The sequence below is a fragment of the Osmerus eperlanus genome, chromosome 11 (assembly GCF_963692335.1).
Source record: "Osmerus eperlanus chromosome 11, fOsmEpe2.1, whole genome shotgun sequence".
Taxonomy (NCBI): Eukaryota; Metazoa; Chordata; class Actinopteri; order Osmeriformes; family Osmeridae; genus Osmerus; species Osmerus eperlanus.
The window spans coordinates 659,739-677,847 of NC_085028.1; the positions used below are offsets into that span (position 1 = coordinate 659,739).

The 18,109-nt window shown below is 47.4% G+C and overlaps 26 non-coding genes across 26 annotated transcripts; all 26 read left to right on the plus strand.

Annotated features, from left to right (window-relative positions):
* The first annotated feature begins 604 nt into the window (after window positions 1–604).
* trnas-gcu (transfer RNA serine (anticodon GCU)) lies at window positions 605–686 on the plus strand. The gene has a single exon. It is a non-coding gene; the product is annotated as a tRNA-Ser (tRNA).
* A 1,157-nt stretch (window positions 687–1,843) lies between these two features.
* trnas-gcu (transfer RNA serine (anticodon GCU)) lies at window positions 1,844–1,925 on the plus strand. The gene has a single exon. It is a non-coding gene; the product is annotated as a tRNA-Ser (tRNA).
* Window positions 1,926–2,774: 849 nt separating this feature from the next.
* trnas-gcu (transfer RNA serine (anticodon GCU)) lies at window positions 2,775–2,856 on the plus strand. The gene has a single exon. It is a non-coding gene; the product is annotated as a tRNA-Ser (tRNA).
* Window positions 2,857–3,397: 541 nt separating this feature from the next.
* Window positions 3,398–3,479, plus strand: trnas-gcu (transfer RNA serine (anticodon GCU)). The gene has a single exon. It is a non-coding gene; the product is annotated as a tRNA-Ser (tRNA).
* A 233-nt stretch (window positions 3,480–3,712) lies between these two features.
* trnas-gcu (transfer RNA serine (anticodon GCU)) lies at window positions 3,713–3,794 on the plus strand. The gene has a single exon. It is a non-coding gene; the product is annotated as a tRNA-Ser (tRNA).
* A 1,157-nt stretch (window positions 3,795–4,951) lies between these two features.
* Window positions 4,952–5,033, plus strand: trnas-gcu (transfer RNA serine (anticodon GCU)). The gene has a single exon. It is a non-coding gene; the product is annotated as a tRNA-Ser (tRNA).
* Window positions 5,034–6,505: 1,472 nt separating this feature from the next.
* Window positions 6,506–6,587, plus strand: trnas-gcu (transfer RNA serine (anticodon GCU)). The gene has a single exon. It is a non-coding gene; the product is annotated as a tRNA-Ser (tRNA).
* An 849-nt stretch (window positions 6,588–7,436) lies between these two features.
* trnas-gcu (transfer RNA serine (anticodon GCU)) lies at window positions 7,437–7,518 on the plus strand. The gene has a single exon. It is a non-coding gene; the product is annotated as a tRNA-Ser (tRNA).
* A 1,958-nt stretch (window positions 7,519–9,476) lies between these two features.
* On the plus strand, window positions 9,477–9,558 carry trnas-gcu (transfer RNA serine (anticodon GCU)). Its single transcript has one exon. It is a non-coding gene; the product is annotated as a tRNA-Ser (tRNA).
* A 233-nt stretch (window positions 9,559–9,791) lies between these two features.
* Window positions 9,792–9,873, plus strand: trnas-gcu (transfer RNA serine (anticodon GCU)). The gene has a single exon. It is a non-coding gene; the product is annotated as a tRNA-Ser (tRNA).
* A 1,157-nt stretch (window positions 9,874–11,030) lies between these two features.
* On the plus strand, window positions 11,031–11,112 carry trnas-gcu (transfer RNA serine (anticodon GCU)). Its single transcript has one exon. It is a non-coding gene; the product is annotated as a tRNA-Ser (tRNA).
* An 849-nt stretch (window positions 11,113–11,961) lies between these two features.
* On the plus strand, window positions 11,962–12,043 carry trnas-gcu (transfer RNA serine (anticodon GCU)). The gene has a single exon. It is a non-coding gene; the product is annotated as a tRNA-Ser (tRNA).
* A 226-nt stretch (window positions 12,044–12,269) lies between these two features.
* On the plus strand, window positions 12,270–12,351 carry trnas-gcu (transfer RNA serine (anticodon GCU)). The gene has a single exon. It is a non-coding gene; the product is annotated as a tRNA-Ser (tRNA).
* Window positions 12,352–12,885: 534 nt separating this feature from the next.
* trnas-gcu (transfer RNA serine (anticodon GCU)) lies at window positions 12,886–12,967 on the plus strand. The gene has a single exon. It is a non-coding gene; the product is annotated as a tRNA-Ser (tRNA).
* Window positions 12,968–13,193: 226 nt separating this feature from the next.
* trnas-gcu (transfer RNA serine (anticodon GCU)) lies at window positions 13,194–13,275 on the plus strand. The gene has a single exon. It is a non-coding gene; the product is annotated as a tRNA-Ser (tRNA).
* Window positions 13,276–13,501: 226 nt separating this feature from the next.
* On the plus strand, window positions 13,502–13,583 carry trnas-gcu (transfer RNA serine (anticodon GCU)). Its single transcript has one exon. It is a non-coding gene; the product is annotated as a tRNA-Ser (tRNA).
* A 226-nt stretch (window positions 13,584–13,809) lies between these two features.
* trnas-gcu (transfer RNA serine (anticodon GCU)) lies at window positions 13,810–13,891 on the plus strand. The gene has a single exon. It is a non-coding gene; the product is annotated as a tRNA-Ser (tRNA).
* A 226-nt stretch (window positions 13,892–14,117) lies between these two features.
* trnas-gcu (transfer RNA serine (anticodon GCU)) lies at window positions 14,118–14,199 on the plus strand. The gene has a single exon. It is a non-coding gene; the product is annotated as a tRNA-Ser (tRNA).
* A 226-nt stretch (window positions 14,200–14,425) lies between these two features.
* Window positions 14,426–14,507, plus strand: trnas-gcu (transfer RNA serine (anticodon GCU)). Its single transcript has one exon. It is a non-coding gene; the product is annotated as a tRNA-Ser (tRNA).
* Window positions 14,508–15,048: 541 nt separating this feature from the next.
* Window positions 15,049–15,130, plus strand: trnas-gcu (transfer RNA serine (anticodon GCU)). Its single transcript has one exon. It is a non-coding gene; the product is annotated as a tRNA-Ser (tRNA).
* Window positions 15,131–15,356: 226 nt separating this feature from the next.
* trnas-gcu (transfer RNA serine (anticodon GCU)) lies at window positions 15,357–15,438 on the plus strand. Its single transcript has one exon. It is a non-coding gene; the product is annotated as a tRNA-Ser (tRNA).
* A 226-nt stretch (window positions 15,439–15,664) lies between these two features.
* Window positions 15,665–15,746, plus strand: trnas-gcu (transfer RNA serine (anticodon GCU)). Its single transcript has one exon. It is a non-coding gene; the product is annotated as a tRNA-Ser (tRNA).
* A 226-nt stretch (window positions 15,747–15,972) lies between these two features.
* trnas-gcu (transfer RNA serine (anticodon GCU)) lies at window positions 15,973–16,054 on the plus strand. The gene has a single exon. It is a non-coding gene; the product is annotated as a tRNA-Ser (tRNA).
* A 226-nt stretch (window positions 16,055–16,280) lies between these two features.
* trnas-gcu (transfer RNA serine (anticodon GCU)) lies at window positions 16,281–16,362 on the plus strand. Its single transcript has one exon. It is a non-coding gene; the product is annotated as a tRNA-Ser (tRNA).
* A 226-nt stretch (window positions 16,363–16,588) lies between these two features.
* Window positions 16,589–16,670, plus strand: trnas-gcu (transfer RNA serine (anticodon GCU)). Its single transcript has one exon. It is a non-coding gene; the product is annotated as a tRNA-Ser (tRNA).
* Window positions 16,671–17,211: 541 nt separating this feature from the next.
* Window positions 17,212–17,293, plus strand: trnas-gcu (transfer RNA serine (anticodon GCU)). The gene has a single exon. It is a non-coding gene; the product is annotated as a tRNA-Ser (tRNA).
* Window positions 17,294–18,109: the final 816 nt, after the last annotated feature.

Here is an 18,109-nt window from a genome sequence, read left to right on the forward strand (position 1 = left end):
TAAGGCGATGGACTGCTAATCCATTGTGCTCTGCACGCGTGAGTTTGAATCTCATCCTCGTCGGCAAGTTATCTTTATGACATGTCCACCTTTGTCAATTGAAATTCTTCTGTCCCTTACTGCTCCTATTTAGTGCCCCCCTCCACCACTGCCTTTCCAGCAACTCTTTGATTCCTTCCTCAGCTCCTGACTATATTCCTTTTCACAATTGTGCCTGTCGTCACCTGCTTTTCTCCATGTTTTGTGAAATGGAAGGTTCTTTCACCACCGTGGGACCAGTGCTGTAAATGACGAGGTGGCCGAGTGGTAAAGGCAATGGACTGCTAATCCATTGTGCTCTGCATGCGTGAGTTCGAATCTCAACTTCGTTGCCAAGTTGTCGTCATGACATGTCCACCTTTGTCAATTAAAATTCTTCTGTCCCTCAACCCTTACTGCTCCTATTTAGTGCCCCCCTCCACCACTGCCTTTCCAGAAACTCTTTGATTCCTTCCTCTGCTCATGACTATATTCCTTTTCACAATTGTGCCTGTCGTCACCTGCTTGTCTCCATGTTTTGTGAAATGGAAGGTTCTTTCACCACCGTGGGCCCAGTGCTGTAAATGACGAGGTGGCCGAGTGGTTAAGGCGATGGACTGCTAATCCATTGTGCTCTGCACGCGTGAGTTCGACTCTCATCCTCGTCGGCAAGTTATCGTTATGACATGTCCACCTTTGTCAATTGAAATTCTTCTGTCCCTTACTGCTCCTATTTAGTGCCCCCCTCCACCATTGCCTTTCCAGCAACTCTTTGATTCCTTCCTCAGCTCCTGACTATATTCCTTTTCACAATTGTGCCTGTCGTCACCTGCTTTTCTCCATGTTTTGTGAAATGGAAGGTTCTTTCACCACCGTGGGCCCAGTGCTGTAAATGACGAGGTGGCAGAGTGGTAAAGGCAATGGACTGCTAATCCATTGTGCTCTGGACGCGTGAGTTCGAATCTCATCCTCGTCGGCAAGTTATCTTTATGACATGTCCACCTTTGTCAATTGAAATTCTTCTGTCCCTTACTGCTCCTATTTAGTGCCCCCCTCCACCACTGCCTTTCCAGCAACTCTTTGATTCCTTCCTCAGCTCCTGACTATATTCCTTTTCACAATTGTGCCTGTCGTCACCTGCTTTTCTCCATGTTTTGTGAAATGGAAGGTTCTTTCACCACCGTGGGCCCAGTGCTGTGAATGACGAGGTGGCCGAGTGGCTAAGGCGATGGACTGCTAATCCATTGTGCTCTGGACGCGTGAGTTCGAATCTCATCCTCGTCGGCAAGTTATAGTCATGACATGTCCACCTTTGTCAATTGAAATTCTTCTGTCCCTCAACCCTTACTGCTCCTATTTAGTGCCCCCCTCCACCACTGCCTTTCCAGAAACTCTTTGATTCCTTCCTCTGCTCATGACTATATTCCTTTTCACAATTGTGCCTGTCGTCACCTGCTTGTCTCCATGTTTTGTGAAATGGAAGGTTCTTTCACCACCGTGGGCCCAGTGCTGTAAATGACGAGGTGGCCGAGTGGTTAAGGCGATGGACTGCTAATCCATTGTGCTCTGCATGCGTGATTTCGACTCTCATCCTCGTCAGCAAGTTATCGTCATGACATGTCCACCTTTGTCAATTGAAATTCTTCTGTCCCTTACTGCTCCTATTTAGTGCCCCCCTCCACCACTGCCTTTCCAGAAACTCTTTGATTCCTTCCTCAGCTCCTGACTATATTCCTTTTCACAATTGTGCCTGTCGTCACCTGCTTTTCTCCATGTTTTGTGAAATGGAAGGTTCTTTCACCACCGTGGGCCCAGTGCTGTAAATGACGAGGTGGCCGAGTGGTTAAGGCGATGGACTGCTAATCCATTGTGCTCTGCACGCGTGAGTTCGACTCTCATCCTCGTCGGCAAGTTATCGTCATGACATGTCCACCTTTGTCAATTGAAATTCTTCTGTCCCTTACTGCTCCTATTTAGTGCCCCCCTCCACCACTGCCTTTCCAGCAACTCTTTGATTCCTTCCTCAGCTCCTGACTATATTCCTTTTCACAATTGTGCCTGTCGTCACCTGCTTTTCTCCATGTTTTGTGAAATGGAAGGTTCTTTCACCACCGTGGGCCCAGTGCTGAAAATGACGAGGTGGCCGAGTGGTTAAGGCGATGGACTGCTAATCCATTGTGCTCTGCACGCGTGAGTTCGAATCTCATCCTATTAGGCAAGTTATCTTTATGACATGTCCACCTTTTTTAATTGAAATTCTTCTGTCCCTTACTGCTCCTATTTAGTGCCCCCCTCCACCACTGCCTTTCCAGAAACTCTTTGATTCCTTCCTCAGCTCCTGACTATATTCCTTTTCACAATTGTGCCTGTCGTCACCTGCTTTTCTCCATGTTTTGTGAAATGGAAGGTTCTTTCACCACCGTGGGCCCTGCCCTGAAAATGACGAGGTGGCCGAGTGGTTAAGGCGATGGACTGCTAATCCATTGTGCTCTGGACGCGTGAGTTCGAATCTCATCCTCGTCGGCAAGTTATAGTCATGACATGTCCACCTTTGTCAATTGAAATTCTTCTGTCCCTCAACCCTTACTGCTCCTATTTAGTGCCCCCCTACACCACTGCCTTTCCAGCAACTCTTTGATTCCTTCCTCAGCTCCTGACTATATTCCTTTTCACAATTGTGCCTGTCGTCACCTGCTTTTCTCCATGTTTTGTGAAATGGAAGGTTCTTTCACCACCGTGGGCCCAGTGCTGTAAATGACGAGGTGGCCGAGTGGTTAAGGCGATGGACTGCTAATCCATTGTGCTCAGCACGCGTGAGTTCGAATCTCATCCTTGTCGGGAAGTTATAGTCATGACATGTCCACCTTTGTCAATTGAAATTCTTCTGTCCCTCAACCCTTACTGCTCCTATTTAGTGCCCCCCTCCACCACTGCCTTTCCAGAAACTCTTTGATTCCTTCCTCAGCTCCTGACTATATTACTTTTCACAATTGTGCCTGTCGTCACCTGCTTGTCTCCATGTTTTGTGAAATGGAAGGTTCTTTCACCACCGTGGGCCCAGTGCTGTAAATGACGAGGTGGCCGAGTGGTTAAGGCGATGGACTGCTAATCCATTGTGCTCTGCATGCGTGATTTCGACTCTCATCCTCGTCAGCAAGTTATCGTCATGACATGTCCACCTTTGTCAATTGAAATTCTTCTGTCCCTTACTGCTCCTATTTAGTGCCCCCCTCCACCACTGCCTTTCCAGAAACTCTTTGATTCCTTCCTCAGCTCCTGACTATATTCCTTTTCACAATTGTGCCTGTCGTCACCTGCTTTTCTCCATGTTTTGTGAAATGGAAGGTTCTTTCACCACCGTGGGCCCAGTGCTGTAAATGACGAGGTGGCCGAGTGGTTAAGGCGATGGACTGCTAATCCATTGTGCTCTGCACGCGTGAGTTCGACTCTCATCCTCGTCGGCAAGTTATCGTCATGACATGTCCACCTTTGTCAATTGAAATTCTTCTGTCCCTCAACCCTTACTGCTCCTATTTAGTGCCCCCCTCCACCACTGCCTTTCCAGAAACTCTTTGATTCCTTCCTCTGCTCATGACTATATTCCTTTTCACAATTGTGCCTGTCGTCACCTGCTTGTCTCCATGTTTTGTGAAATGGAAGGTTCTTTCACCACCGTGGGCCCAGTGCTGTAAATGACGAGGTGGCCGAGTGGTTAAGGCGATGGACTGCTAATCCATTGTGCTCTGCACGCGTGAGTTCGACTCTCATCCTCGTCGGCAAGTTATCGTTATGACATGTCCACCTTTGTCAATTGAAATTCTTCTGTCCCTTACTGCTCCTATTTAGTGCCCCCCTCCACCATTGCCTTTCCAGCAACTCTTTGATTCCTTCCTCAGCTCCTGACTATATTCCTTTTCACAATTGTGCCTGTCGTCACCTGCTTTTCTCCATGTTTTGTGAAATGGAAGGTTCTTTCACCACCGTGGGCCCAGTGCTGTAAATGACGAGGTGGCAGAGTGGTAAAGGCAATGGACTGCTAATCCATTGTGCTCTGGACGCGTGAGTTCGAATCTCATCCTCGTCGGCAAGTTATCTTTATGACATGTCCACCTTTGTCAATTGAAATTCTTCTGTCCCTTACTGCTCCTATTTAGTGCCCCCCTCCACCACTGCCTTTCCGGAAACTCTTTGATTCCTTCCTCAGCTCCTGACTATATTCCTTTTCACAATTGTGCCTGTCGTCACCTGCTTTTCTCCATGTTTTGTGAAATGGAAGGTTCTTTCACCACCGTGGGCCCAGTGCTGTAAATGATGAGGTGGCCGAGTGGTTAAGGCGATGGACTGCTAATCCATTGTGCTCTGCACGCGTGAGTTTGAATCTCATCCTCGTCGGCAAGTTATCTTTATGACATGTCCACCTTTGTCAATTGAAATTCTTCTGTCCCTTACTGCTCCTATTTAGTGCCCCCCTCCACCACTGCCTTTCCAGCAACTCTTTGATTCCTTCCTCAGCTCCTGACTATATTCCTTTTCACAATTGTGCCTGTCGTCACCTGCTTTTCTCCATGTTTTGTGAAATGGAAGGTTCTTTCACCACCGTGGGACCAGTGCTGTAAATGACGAGGTGGCCGAGTGGTAAAGGCAATGGACTGCTAATCCATTGTGCTCTGCATGCGTGAGTTCGAATCTCAACTTCGTTGCCAAGTTGTCGTCATGACATGTCCACCTTTGTCAATTAAAATTCTTCTGTCCCTCAACCCTTACTGCTCCTATTTAGTGCCCCCCTCCACCACTGCCTTTCCAGAAACTCTTTGATTCCTTCCTCTGCTCATGACTATATTCCTTTTCACAATTGTGCCTGTCGTCACCTGCTTGTCTCCATGTTTTGTGAAATGGAAGGTTCTTTCACCACCGTGGGCCCAGTGCTGTAAATGACGAGGTGGCCGAGTGGTTAAGGCGATGGACTGCTAATCCATTGTGCTCTGCACGCGTGAGTTCGACTCTCATCCTCGTCGGCAAGTTATCGTTATGACATGTCCACCTTTGTCAATTGAAATTCTTCTGTCCCTTACTGCTCCTATTTAGTGCCCCCCTCCACCATTGCCTTTCCAGCAACTCTTTGATTCCTTCCTCAGCTCCTGACTATATTCCTTTTCACAATTGTGCCTGTCGTCACCTGCTTTTCTCCATGTTTTGTGAAATGGAAGGTTCTTTCACCACCGTGGGCCCAGTGCTGTAAATGACGAGGTGGCAGAGTGGTAAAGGCAATGGACTGCTAATCCATTGTGCTCTGGACGCGTGAGTTCGAATCTCATCCTCGTCGGCAAGTTATCTTTATGACATGTCCACCTTTGTCAATTGAAATTCTTCTGTCCCTTACTGCTCCTATTTAGTGCCCCCCTCCACCACTGCCTTTCCAGCAACTCTTTGATTCCTTCCTCAGCTCCTGACTATATTCCTTTTCACAATTGTGCCTGTCGTCACCTGCTTTTCTCCATGTTTTGTGAAATGGAAGGTTCTTTCACCACCGTGGGCCCAGTGCTGTGAATGACGAGGTGGCCGAGTGGCTAAGGCGATGGACTGCTAATCCATTGTGCTCTGGACGCGTGAGTTCGAATCTCATCCTCGTCGGCAAGTTATAGTCATGACATGTCCACCTTTGTCAATTGAAATTCTTCTGTCCCTCAACCCTTACTGCTCCTATTTAGTGCCCCCCTCCACCACTGCCTTTCCAGAAACTCTTTGATTCCTTCCTCTGCTCATGACTATATTCCTTTTCACAATTGTGCCTGTCGTCACCTGCTTGTCTCCATGTTTTGTGAAATGGAAGGTTCTTTCACCACCGTGGGCCCAGTGCTGTAAATGACGAGGTGGCCGAGTGGTTAAGGCGATGGACTGCTAATCCATTGTGCTCTGCATGCGTGATTTCGACTCTCATCCTCGTCAGCAAGTTATCGTCATGACATGTCCACCTTTGTCAATTGAAATTCTTCTGTCCCTCAACCCTTACTGCTCCTATTTAGTGCCCCCCTCCACCACTGCCTTTCCAGAAACTCTTTGATTCCTTCCTCTGCTCATGACTATATTCCTTTTCACAATTGTGCCTGTCGTCACCTGCTTGTCTCCATGTTTTGTGAAATGGAAGGTTCTTTCACCACCGTGGGCCCAGTGCTGTAAATGACGAGGTGGCCGAGTGGTTAAGGCGATGGACTGCTAATCCATTGTGCTCTGCATGCGTGATTTCGACTCTCATCCTCGTCAGCAAGTTATCGTCATGACATGTCCACCTTTGTCAATTGAAATTCTTCTGTCCCTTACTGCTCCTATTTAGTGCCCCCCTCCACCACTGCCTTTCCAGAAACTCTTTGATTCCTTCCTCAGCTCCTGACTATATTCCTTTTCACAATTGTGCCTGTCGTCACCTGCTTTTCTCCATGTTTTGTGAAATGGAAGGTTCTTTCACCACCGTGGGCCCAGTGCTGTAAATGACGAGGTGGCCGAGTGGTTAAGGCGATGGACTGCTAATCCATTGTGCTCTGCACGCGTGAGTTCGACTCTCATCCTCGTCGGCAAGTTATCGTCATGACATGTCCACCTTTGTCAATTGAAATTCTTCTGTCCCTTACTGCTCCTATTTAGTGCCCCCCTCCACCACTGCCTTTCCAGCAACTCTTTGATTCCTTCCTCAGCTCCTGACTATATTCCTTTTCACAATTGTGCCTGTCGTCACCTGCTTTTCTCCATGTTTTGTGAAATGGAAGGTTCTTTCACCACCGTGGGCCCAGTGCTGAAAATGACGAGGTGGCCGAGTGGTTAAGGCGATGGACTGCTAATCCATTGTGCTCTGCACGCGTGAGTTCGAATCTCATCCTATTAGGCAAGTTATCTTTATGACATGTCCACCTTTTTTAATTGAAATTCTTCTGTCCCTTACTGCTCCTATTTAGTGCCCCCCTCCACCACTGCCTTTCCAGAAACTCTTTGATTCCTTCCTCAGCTCCTGACTATATTCCTTTTCACAATTGTGCCTGTCGTCACCTGCTTTTCTCCATGTTTTGTGAAATGGAAGGTTCTTTCACCACCGTGGGCCCTGCCCTGAAAATGACGAGGTGGCCGAGTGGTTAAGGCGATGGACTGCTAATCCATTGTGCTCTGGACGCGTGAGTTCGAATCTCATCCTCGTCGGCAAGTTATAGTCATGACATGTCCACCTTTGTCAATTGAAATTCTTCTGTCCCTCAACCCTTACTGCTCCTATTTAGTGCCCCCCTACACCACTGCCTTTCCAGCAACTCTTTGATTCCTTCCTCAGCTCCTGACTATATTCCTTTTCACAATTGTGCCTGTCGTCACCTGCTTTTCTCCATGTTTTGTGAAATGGAAGGTTCTTTCACCACCGTGGGCCCAGTGCTGTAAATGACGAGGTGGCCGAGTGGTTAAGGCGATGGACTGCTAATCCATTGTGCTCAGCACGCGTGAGTTCGAATCTCATCCTTGTCGGGAAGTTATAGTCATGACATGTCCACCTTTGTCAATTGAAATTCTTCTGTCCCTCAACCCTTACTGCTCCTATTTAGTGCCCCCCTCCACCACTGCCTTTCCAGAAACTCTTTGATTCCTTCCTCTGCTCATGACTATATTCCTTTTCACAATTGTGCCTGTCGTCACCTGCTTGTCTCCATGTTTTGTGAAATGGAAGGTTCTTTCACCACCGTGGGCCCAGTGCTGTAAATGACGAGGTGGCCGAGTGGTTAACCTGTTTACGCTCCTGTTTCGCCCGCGAGACAAAAATGCTGCCTCCCCCTTCCTCAGTTACGACGCACTAAATTCTAAAAAATATATTTTTTAGACGCTACACATGTTATACATCGTTGGAAAGCTACGATTCTTGTGCTTCCATTGAAATAAACCAATTCAAGATCAAGTCGCAATAGCAAGCAAAGTCAACGTCTTTTTCCGGTGAACATTCCTTCAACAATGCCAAAGAAAAAAGTTGTACTCACCCTAAGTTGTTCAAATAGGTCCAGGTGTGCAAATCATGCCATCAAAACTTGATCTGCGTAAGTCCCAAGGGTTCAAAGTATCTAACCATGTAAAGTAATTCGTCCAAATACAATGTTTTACGTTCATGAATAGCCATTATCCTTTGTTTCATTATGCAAGTTAGCCGACGGAAGAAACAACTTGTTCACATAAAAGTGTTATTTTCTCCGATTTATCAACGGAGTATTTACAAAATGAAGGTCTCAAAATGTCCGTTGAACCCTCCCCTTTTGATTGACACCTTGTTCGACCCAATAGGAGCTTCCATGCCCCGTTGACAGCCCTCTAAAGCCAACTAGGTCTGTGCGTCCTGCCCCCCCCCGCCCCCCCCCCCCCACACTCGTTCTAAACAAATTTCTCGAACTGGCTTCGACTGGCTCTGAAATTAGCTCGTTAGCCTTGTAGCTGACAGCTAGCTGAAAATGCCAATACCTCATTTGTATGCGTCTGTGGAGCCTTCAAAATAACAGTCGATTGCGCAATATGGTTGACAGAATCAGTGTTCTTTGTGCGCCAATCCTTGGAATCAGATAAAGCACTCCAATGTGTTCATGCTTCAGTTTTTGTGTTTCAGTATTACTAATTAGGGATTTAGCTATTATATATGATATTTCTAAGTACCAGAGATGGGCCAGAGATAACAATTATGAAAAATAATACCTTTTTATTTGACCTTGACCTTGGTTACAAAGGGTCATTTTGGAGTCTCCAAAAGACCCTTTTAGAAAATTCCTGGATGTACTCTTATAAAAACATGTGTCAAATATGAATATATTGTGGTATTATGTTTGACTTTTGATTTGAATTGGGTAAGGCTTCAACCTGTGGTCCAATTTAGTCTTCCAGATAATACCTACCACCTCTAGGCCTCTTCAGGCCTCTGTTTTCAAAACAAAATCTAGGCGGAAATAGAAATTTTCACTTTCCTTGTGTTCAAGCTTCTATTACTCAACACTAGAAGGACTGACAGGGGTCCTGACAACAGGGGACATAACTTCAGAGTGTCAGCTTTCAAAAGAGATCATTTACATGCATGTACTCCAAATGGTTCAAGAACAGCTTCCAATTTACTTTGGGTATGCTGTTTAGGCGTTTTCAGGCAAATTTAACAGGAACATGAAAAGGTTAAGGCGATGGACTGCTAATCCATTGTGCTCTGCATGCGTGATTTCGACTCTCATCCTCGTCAGCAAGTTATCGTCATGACATGTCCACCTTTGTCAATTGAAATTCTTCTGTCCCTTACTGCTCCTATTTAGTGCCCCCCTCCACCACTGCCTTTCCAGAAACTCTTTGATTCCTTCCTCAGCTCCTGACTATATTCCTTTTCACAATTGTGCCTGTCGTCACCTGCTTTTCTCCATGTTTTGTGAAATGGAAGGTTCTTTCACCACCGTGGGCCCAGTGCTGTAAATGACGAGGTGGCCGAGTGGTTAAGGCGATGGACTGCTAATCCATTGTGCTCTGCACGCGTGAGTTCGACTCTCATCCTCGTCGGCAAGTTATCGTCATGACATGTCCACCTTTGTCAATTGAAATTCTTCTGTCCCTCAACCCTTACTGCTCCTATTTAGTGCCCCCCTCCACCACTGCCTTTCCAGAAACTCTTTGATTCCTTCCTCTGCTCATGACTATATTCCTTTTCACAATTGTGCCTGTCGTCACCTGCTTGTCTCCATGTTTTGTGAAATGGAAGGTTCTTTCACCACCGTGGGCCCAGTGCTGTAAATGACGAGGTGGCCGAGTGGTTAAGGCGATGGACTGCTAATCCATTGTGCTCTGCACGCGTGAGTTCGACTCTCATCCTCGTCGGCAAGTTATCGTTATGACATGTCCACCTTTGTCAATTGAAATTCTTCTGTCCCTTACTGCTCCTATTTAGTGCCCCCCTCCACCATTGCCTTTCCAGCAACTCTTTGATTCCTTCCTCAGCTCCTGACTATATTCCTTTTCACAATTGTGCCTGTCGTCACCTGCTTTTCTCCATGTTTTGTGAAATGGAAGGTTCTTTCACCACCGTGGGCCCAGTGCTGTAAATGACGAGGTGGCAGAGTGGTAAAGGCAATGGACTGCTAATCCATTGTGCTCTGGACGCGTGAGTTCGAATCTCATCCTCGTCGGCAAGTTATCTTTATGACATGTCCACCTTTGTCAATTGAAATTCTTCTGTCCCTTACTGCTCCTATTTAGTGCCCCCCTCCACCACTGCCTTTCCGGAAACTCTTTGATTCCTTCCTCAGCTCCTGACTATATTCCTTTTCACAATTGTGCCTGTCGTCACCTGCTTTTCTCCATGTTTTGTGAAATGGAAGGTTCTTTCACCACCGTGGGCCCAGTGCTGTGAATGACGAGGTGGCCGAGTGGCTAAGGCGATGGACTGCTAATCCATTGTGCTCTGGACGCGTGAGTTCGAATCTCATCCTCGTCGGCAAGTTATAGTCATGACATGTCCACCTTTGTCAATTGAAATTCTTCTGTCCCTCAACCCTTACTGCTCCTATTTAGTGCCCCCCTCCACCACTGCCTTTCCAGAAACTCTTTGATTCCTTCCTCTGCTCATGACTATATTCCTTTTCACAATTGTGCCTGTCGTCACCTGCTTGTCTCCATGTTTTGTGAAATGGAAGGTTCTTTCACCACCGTGGGCCCAGTGCTGTAAATGACGAGGTGGCCGAGTGGTTAAGGCGATGGACTGCTAATCCATTGTGCTCTGCATGCGTGATTTCGACTCTAATCCTCGTCAGCAAGTTATCGTCATGACATGTCCACCTTTGTCAATTGAAATTCTTCTGTCCCTTACTGCTCCTGTTTAGTGCCCCCCTCCACCACTGCCTTTCCAGAAACTCTTTGATTCCTTCCTCAGCTCCTGACTATATTCCTTTTCACAATTGTGCCTGTCGTCACCTGCTTTTCTCCATGTTTTGTGAAATGGAAGGTTCTTTCACCACCGTGGGCCCAGTGCTGTAAATGACGAGGTGGCCGAGTGGTTAAGGCGATGGACTGCTAATCCATTGTGCTCTGCACGCGTGAGTTCGACTCTCATCCTCGTCGGCAAGTTATCGTCATGACATGTCCACCTTTGTCAATTGAAATTCTTCTGTCCCTTACTGCTCCTATTTAGTGCCCCCCTCCACCACTGCCTTTCCAGCAACTCTTTGATTCCTTCCTCAGCTCCTGACTATATTCCTTTTCACAATTGTGCCTGTCGTCACCTGCTTTTCTCCATGTTTTGTGAAATGGAAGGTTCTTTCACCACCGTGGGCCCAGTGCTGAAAATGACGAGGTGGCCGAGTGGTTAAGGCGATGGACTGCTAATCCATTGTGCTCTGCACGCGTGAGTTCGAATCTCATCCTATTAGGCAAGTTATCTTTATGACATGTCCACCTTTTTTAATTGAAATTCTTCTGTCCCTTACTGCTCCTATTTAGTGCCCCCCTCCACCACTGCCTTTCCAGAAACTCTTTGATTCCTTCCTCAGCTCCTGACTATATTCCTTTTCACAATTGTGCCTGTCGTCACCTGCTTTTCTCCATGTTTTGTGAAATGGAAGGTTCTTTCACCACCGTGGGCCCTGCCCTGAAAATGACGAGGTGGCCGAGTGGTTAAGGCGATGGACTGCTAATCCATTGTGCTCTGGACGCGTGAGTTCGAATCTCATCCTCGTCGGCAAGTTATAGTCATGACATGTCCACCTTTGTCAATTGAAATTCTTCTGTCCCTCAACCCTTACTGCTCCTATTTAGTGCCCCCCTACACCACTGCCTTTCCAGCAACTCTTTGATTCCTTCCTCAGCTCCTGACTATATTCCTTTTCACAATTGTGCCTGTCGTCACCTGCTTTTCTCCATGTTTTGTGAAATGGAAGGTTCTTTCACCACCGTGGGCCCAGTGCTGTAAATGACGAGGTGGCCGAGTGGTTAAGGCGATGGACTGCTAATCCATTGTGCTCAGCACGCGTGAGTTCGAATCTCATCCTTGTCGGGAAGTTGTCGTCATGACATGTCCACCTTTGTCAATTGAAATTCTTCTGTCCCTTACTGCTCCTATTTAGTGCCCCCCTCCACCACTGCCTTTCCAGAAACTCTTTGATTCCTTCCTCAGCTCCTGACTATATTCCTTTTCACAATTGTGCCTGTCGTCACCTGCTTTTCTCCATGTTTTGTGAAATGGAAGGTTCTTTCACCACCGTGGGCCCAGTGCTGTAAATGACGAGGTGGCCGAGTGGTTAAGGCGATGGACTGCTAATCCATTGTGCTCTGCACGCGTGAGTTCGAATCTCATCCTCGTCGGCAAGTTATCTTTATGACATGTCCACCTTTGTCAATTGAAATTCTTCTGTCCCTTACTGCTCCTATTTAGTGCCCCCCTCCACCACTGCCTTTCCAGCAACTCTTTGATTCCTTCCTCAGCTCCTGACTATATTCCTTTTCACAATTGTGCCTGTCGTCACCTGCTTTTCTCCATGTTTTGTGAAATGGAAGGTTCTTTCACCACCGTGGGCCCAGTGCTGTAAATGATGAGGTGGCCGAGTGGTTAAGGCGATGGACTGCTAATCCATTGTGCTCTGCACGCGTGAGTTTGAATCTCATCCTCGTCGGCAAGTTATCTTTATGACATGTCCACCTTTGTCAATTGAAATTCTTCTGTCCCTTACTGCTCCTATTTAGTGCCCCCCTCCACCACTGCCTTTCCAGCAACTCTTTGATTCCCACCTCAGCTCCTGACTATATTCCTTTTCACAATTGTGCCTGTCGTCACCTGCTTTTCTCCATGTTTTGTGAAATGGAAGGTTCTTTCACCACCGTGGGCCCAGTGCTGTGAATGACGAGGTGGCCGAGTGGTTAAGGCAATGGACTGCTAATCCATTGTGCTCTGCACGCGTGAGTTCGACTCTCATCCTCGTCAGCAAGTTATCGTCATGACATGTCCACCTTTGTCAATTGAAATTCTTCTGTCCCTTACTGCTCCTATTTAGTGCCCCCCTCCACCACTGCCTTTCCAGAAACTCTTTGATTCCTTCCTCAGCTCCTGACTATATTCCTTTTCACAATTGTGCCTGTCGTCACCTGCTTTTCTCCATGTTTTGTGAAATGGAAGGTTCTTTCACCACCGTGGGCCCAGTGCTGTAAATGACGAGGTGGCCGAGTGGTTAAGGCGATGGACTGCTAATCCATTGTGCTCTGCACGCGTGAGTTCGACTCTCATCCTCGTCGGCAAGTTATCGTTATGACATGTCCACCTTTGTCAATTGAAATTCTTCTGTCCCTTACTGCTCCTATTTAGTGCCCCCCTCCACCATTGCCTTTCCAGCAACTCTTTGATTCCTTCCTCAGCTCCTGACTATATTCCTTTTCACAATTGTGCCTGTCGTCACCTGCTTTTCTCCATGTTTTGTGAAATGGAAGGTTCTTTCACCACCGTGGGCCCAGTGCTGCAAATGACGAGGTGGCCGAGTGGTTAAGGCGATGGACTGCTAATCCATTGTGCTCTGCACGCGTGAGTTTGAATCTCATCCTCGTCGGCAAGTTATCTTTATGACATGTCCACCTTTGTCAATTGAAATTCTTCTGTCCCTTACTGCTCCTATTTAGTGCCCCCCTCCACCACTGCCTTTCCAGCAACTCTTTGATTCCCACCTCAGCTCCTGACTATATTCCTTTTCACAATTGTGCCTGTCGTCACCTGCTTTTCTCCATGTTTTGTGAAATGGAAGGTTCTTTCACCACCGTGGGCCCAGTGCTGTGAATGACGAGGTGGCCGAGTGGTTAAGGCAATGGACTGCTAATCCATTGTGCTCTGCACGCGTGAGTTCGACTCTCATCCTCGTCAGCAAGTTATCGTCATGACATGTCCACCTTTGTCAATTGAAATTCTTCTGTCCCTTACTGCTCCTATTTAGTGCCCCCCTCCACCACTGCCTTTCCAGAAACTCTTTGATTCCTTCCTCAGCTCCTGACTATATTCCTTTTCACAATTGTGCCTGTCGTCACCTGCTTTTCTCCATGTTTTGTGAAATGGAAGGTTCTTTCACCACCGTGGGCCCAGTGCTGTAAATGACGAGGTGGCCGAGTGGTTAAGGCGATGGACTGCTAATCCATTGTGCTCTGCACGCGTGAGTTCGACTCTCATCCTTGTCGGCAAGTTATCGTTATGACATGTCCACCTTTGTCAATTGAAATTCTTCTGTCCCTTACTGCTCCTATTTAGTGCCCCCCTCCACCATTGCCTTTCCAGCAACTCTTTGATTCCTTCCTCAGCTCCTGACTATATTCCTTTTCACAATTGTGCCTGTCGTCACCTGCTTTTCTCCATGTTTTGTGAAATGGAAGGTTCTTTCACCACCGTGGGCCCAGTGCTGCAAATGACGAGGTGGCCGAGTGGTTAAGGCGATGGACTGCTAATCCATTGTGCTCTGCACGCGTGAGTTTGAATCTCATCCTCGTCGGCAAGTTATCTTTATGACATGTCCACCTTTGTCAATTGAAATTCTTCTGTCCCTTACTGCTCCTATTTAGTGCCCCCCTCCACCACTGCCTTTCCAGCAACTCTTTGATTCCCACCTCAGCTCCTGACTATATTCCTTTTCACAATTGTGCCTGTCGTCACCTGCTTTTCTCCATGTTTTGTGAAATGGAAGGTTCTTTCACCACCGTGGGCCCAGTGCTGTGAATGACGAGGTGGCCGAGTGGTTAAGGCAATGGACTGCTAATCCATTGTGCTCTGGACGCGTGGGTTCGAATCTCATCCTCGTCGGCAAGTTATAGTCATGACATGTCCACCTTTGTCAATTGAAATTCTTCTGTCCCTCAACCCTTACTGCTCCTATTTAGTGCCCCCCTCCACCACTGCCTTTCCAGAAACTCTTTGATTCCTTCCTCTGCTCATGACTATATTCCTTTTCACAATTGTGCCTGTCGTCACCTGCTTGTCTCCATGTTTTGTGAAATGGAAGGTTCTTTCACCACCGTGGGCCCAGTGCTGTAAATGACGAGGTGGCCGAGTGGTTAAGGCGATGGACTGCTAATCCATTGTGCTCTGCACGCGTGAGTTCGACTCTCATCCTCGTCAGCAAGTTATCGTCATGACATGTCCACCTTTGTCAATTGAAATTCTTCTGTCCCTTACTGCTCCTATTTAGTGCCCCCCTCCACCACTGCCTTTCCAGAAACTCTTTGATTCCTTCCTCAGCTCCTGACTATATTCCTTTTCACAATTGTGCCTGTCGTCACCTGCTTTTCTCCATGTTTTGTGAAATGGAAGGTTCTTTCACCACCGTGGGCCCAGTGCTGTAAATGACGAGGTGGCCGAGTGGTTAAGGCGATGGACTGCTAATCCATTGTGCTCTGCACGCGTGAGTTCGACTCTCATCCTCGTCGGCAAGTTATCGTTATGACATGTCCACCTTTGTCAATTGAAATTCTTCTGTCCCTTACTGCTCCTATTTAGTGCCCCCCTCCACCATTGCCTTTCCAGCAACTCTTTGATTCCTTCCTCAGCTCCTGACTATATTCCTTTTCACAATTGTGCCTGTCGTCACCTGCTTTTCTCCATGTTTTGTGAAATGGAAGGTTCTTTCACCACCGTGGGCCCAGTGCTGCAAATGACGAGGTGGCCGAGTGGTTAAGGCGATGGACTGCTAATCCATTGTGCTCTGCACGCGTGAGTTTGAATCTCATCCTCGTCGGCAAGTTATCTTTATGACATGTCCACCTTTGTCAATTGAAATTCTTCTGTCCCTTACTGCTCCTATTTAGTGCCCCCCTCCACCACTGCCTTTCCAGCAACTCTTTGATTCCCACCTCAGCTCCTGACTATATTCCTTTTCACAATTGTGCCTGTCGTCACCTGCTTTTCTCCATGTTTTGTGAAATGGAAGGTTCTTTCACCACCGTGGGCCCAGTGCTGTGAATGACGAGGTGGCCGAGTGGTTAAGGCAATGGACTGCTAATCCATTGTGCTCTGCACGCGTGAGTTCGACTCTCATCCTCGTCAGCAAGTTATCGTCATGACATGTCCACCTTTGTCAATTGAAATTCTTCTGTCCCTTACTGCTCCTATTTAGTGCCCCCCTCCACCACTGCCTTTCCAGAAACTCTTTGATTCCTTCCTCAGCTCCTGACTATATTCCTTTTCACAATTGTGCCTGTCGTCACCTGCTTTTCTCCATGTTTTGTGAAATGGAAGGTTCTTTCACCACCGTGGGCCCAGTGCTGTAAATGACGAGGTGGCCGAGTGGTTAAGGCGATGGACTGCTAATCCATTGTGCTCTGCACGCGTGAGTTCGACTCTCATCCTTGTCGGCAAGTTATCGTTATGACATGTCCACCTTTGTCAATTGAAATTCTTCTGTCCCTTACTGCTCCTATTTAGTGCCCCCCTCCACCATTGCCTTTCCAGCAACTCTTTGATTCCTTCCTCAGCTCCTGACTATATTCCTTTTCACAATTGTGCCTGTCGTCACCTGCTTTTCTCCATGTTTTGTGAAATGGAAGGTTCTTTCACCACCGTGGGCCCAGTGCTGCAAATGACGAGGTGGCCGAGTGGTTAAGGCGATGGACTGCTAATCCATTGTGCTCTGCACGCGTGAGTTTGAATCTCATCCTCGTCGGCAAGTTATCTTTATGACATGTCCACCTTTGTCAATTGAAATTCTTCTGTCCCTTACTGCTCCTATTTAGTGCCCCCCTCCACCACTGCCTTTCCAGCAACTCTTTGATTCCCACCTCAGCTCCTGACTATATTCCTTTTCACAATTGTGCCTGTCGTCACCTGCTTTTCTCCATGTTTTGTGAAATGGAAGGTTCTTTCACCACCGTGGGCCCAGTGCTGTGAATGACGAGGTGGCCGAGTGGTTAAGGCAATGGACTGCTAATCCATTGTGCTCTGGACGCGTGGGTTCGAATCTCATCCTCGTCGGCAAGTTATAGTCATGACATGTCCACCTTTGTCAATTGAAATTCTTCTGTCCCTCAACCCTTACTGCTCCTATTTAGTGCCCCCCTCCACCACTGCCTTTCCAGAAACTCTTTGATTCCTTCCTCTGCTCATGACTATATTCCTTTTCACAATTGTGCCTGTCGTCACCTGCTTGTCTCCATGTTTTGTGAAATGGAAGGTTCTTTCACCACCGTGGGCCCAGTGCTGTAAATGACGAGGTGGCCGAGTGGTTAAGGCGATGGACTGCTAATCCATTGTGCTCTGCACGCGTGAGTTCGACTCTCATCCTCGTCAGCAAGTTATCGTCATGACATGTCCACCTTTGTCAATTGAAATTCTTCTGTCCCTTACTGCTCCTATTTAGTGCCCCCCTCCACCACTGCCTTTCCAGAAACTCTTTGATTCCTTCCTCAGCTCCTGACTATATTCCTTTTCACAATTGTGCCTGTCGTCACCTGCTTTTCTCCATGTTTTGTGAAATGGAAGGTTCTTTCACCACCGTGGGCCCAGTGCTGTAAATGACGAGGTGGCCGAGTGGTTAAGGCGATGGACTGCTAATCCATTGTGCTCTGCACGCGTGAGTTCGACTCTCATCCTATTAGGCAAGTTATCTTTATGACATGTCCACCTTTTTTAATTGAAATTCTTCTGTCCCTTACTGCTCCTATTTAGTGCCCCCCTCCACCACTGCCTTTCCAGCAACTCTTTGATTCCTTTCTCAGCTCCTGACTATATTCCTTTTCACAATTGTGCCTGTCGTCACCTGCTTTTCTCCATGTTTTGTGAAATGGAAGTTTCTTTCACCACCGTGGGCCCAGTGCTGTAAATGATGAGGTGGCCGAGTGGTTAAGGCGATGGACTGCTAATCCATTGTGCTCTGCACGCGTGAGTTTGAATCTCATCCTCGTCGGCAAGTTATCTTTATGACATGTCCACCTTTGTCAATTGAAATTCTTCTGTCCCTTACTGCTCCTATTTAGTGCCCCCCTCCACCACTGCCTTTCCAGCAACTCTTTGATTCCCACCTCAGCTCCTGACTATATTCCTTTTCACAATTGTGCCTGTCGTCACCTGCTTTTCTCCATGTTTTGTGAAATGGAAGGTTCTTTC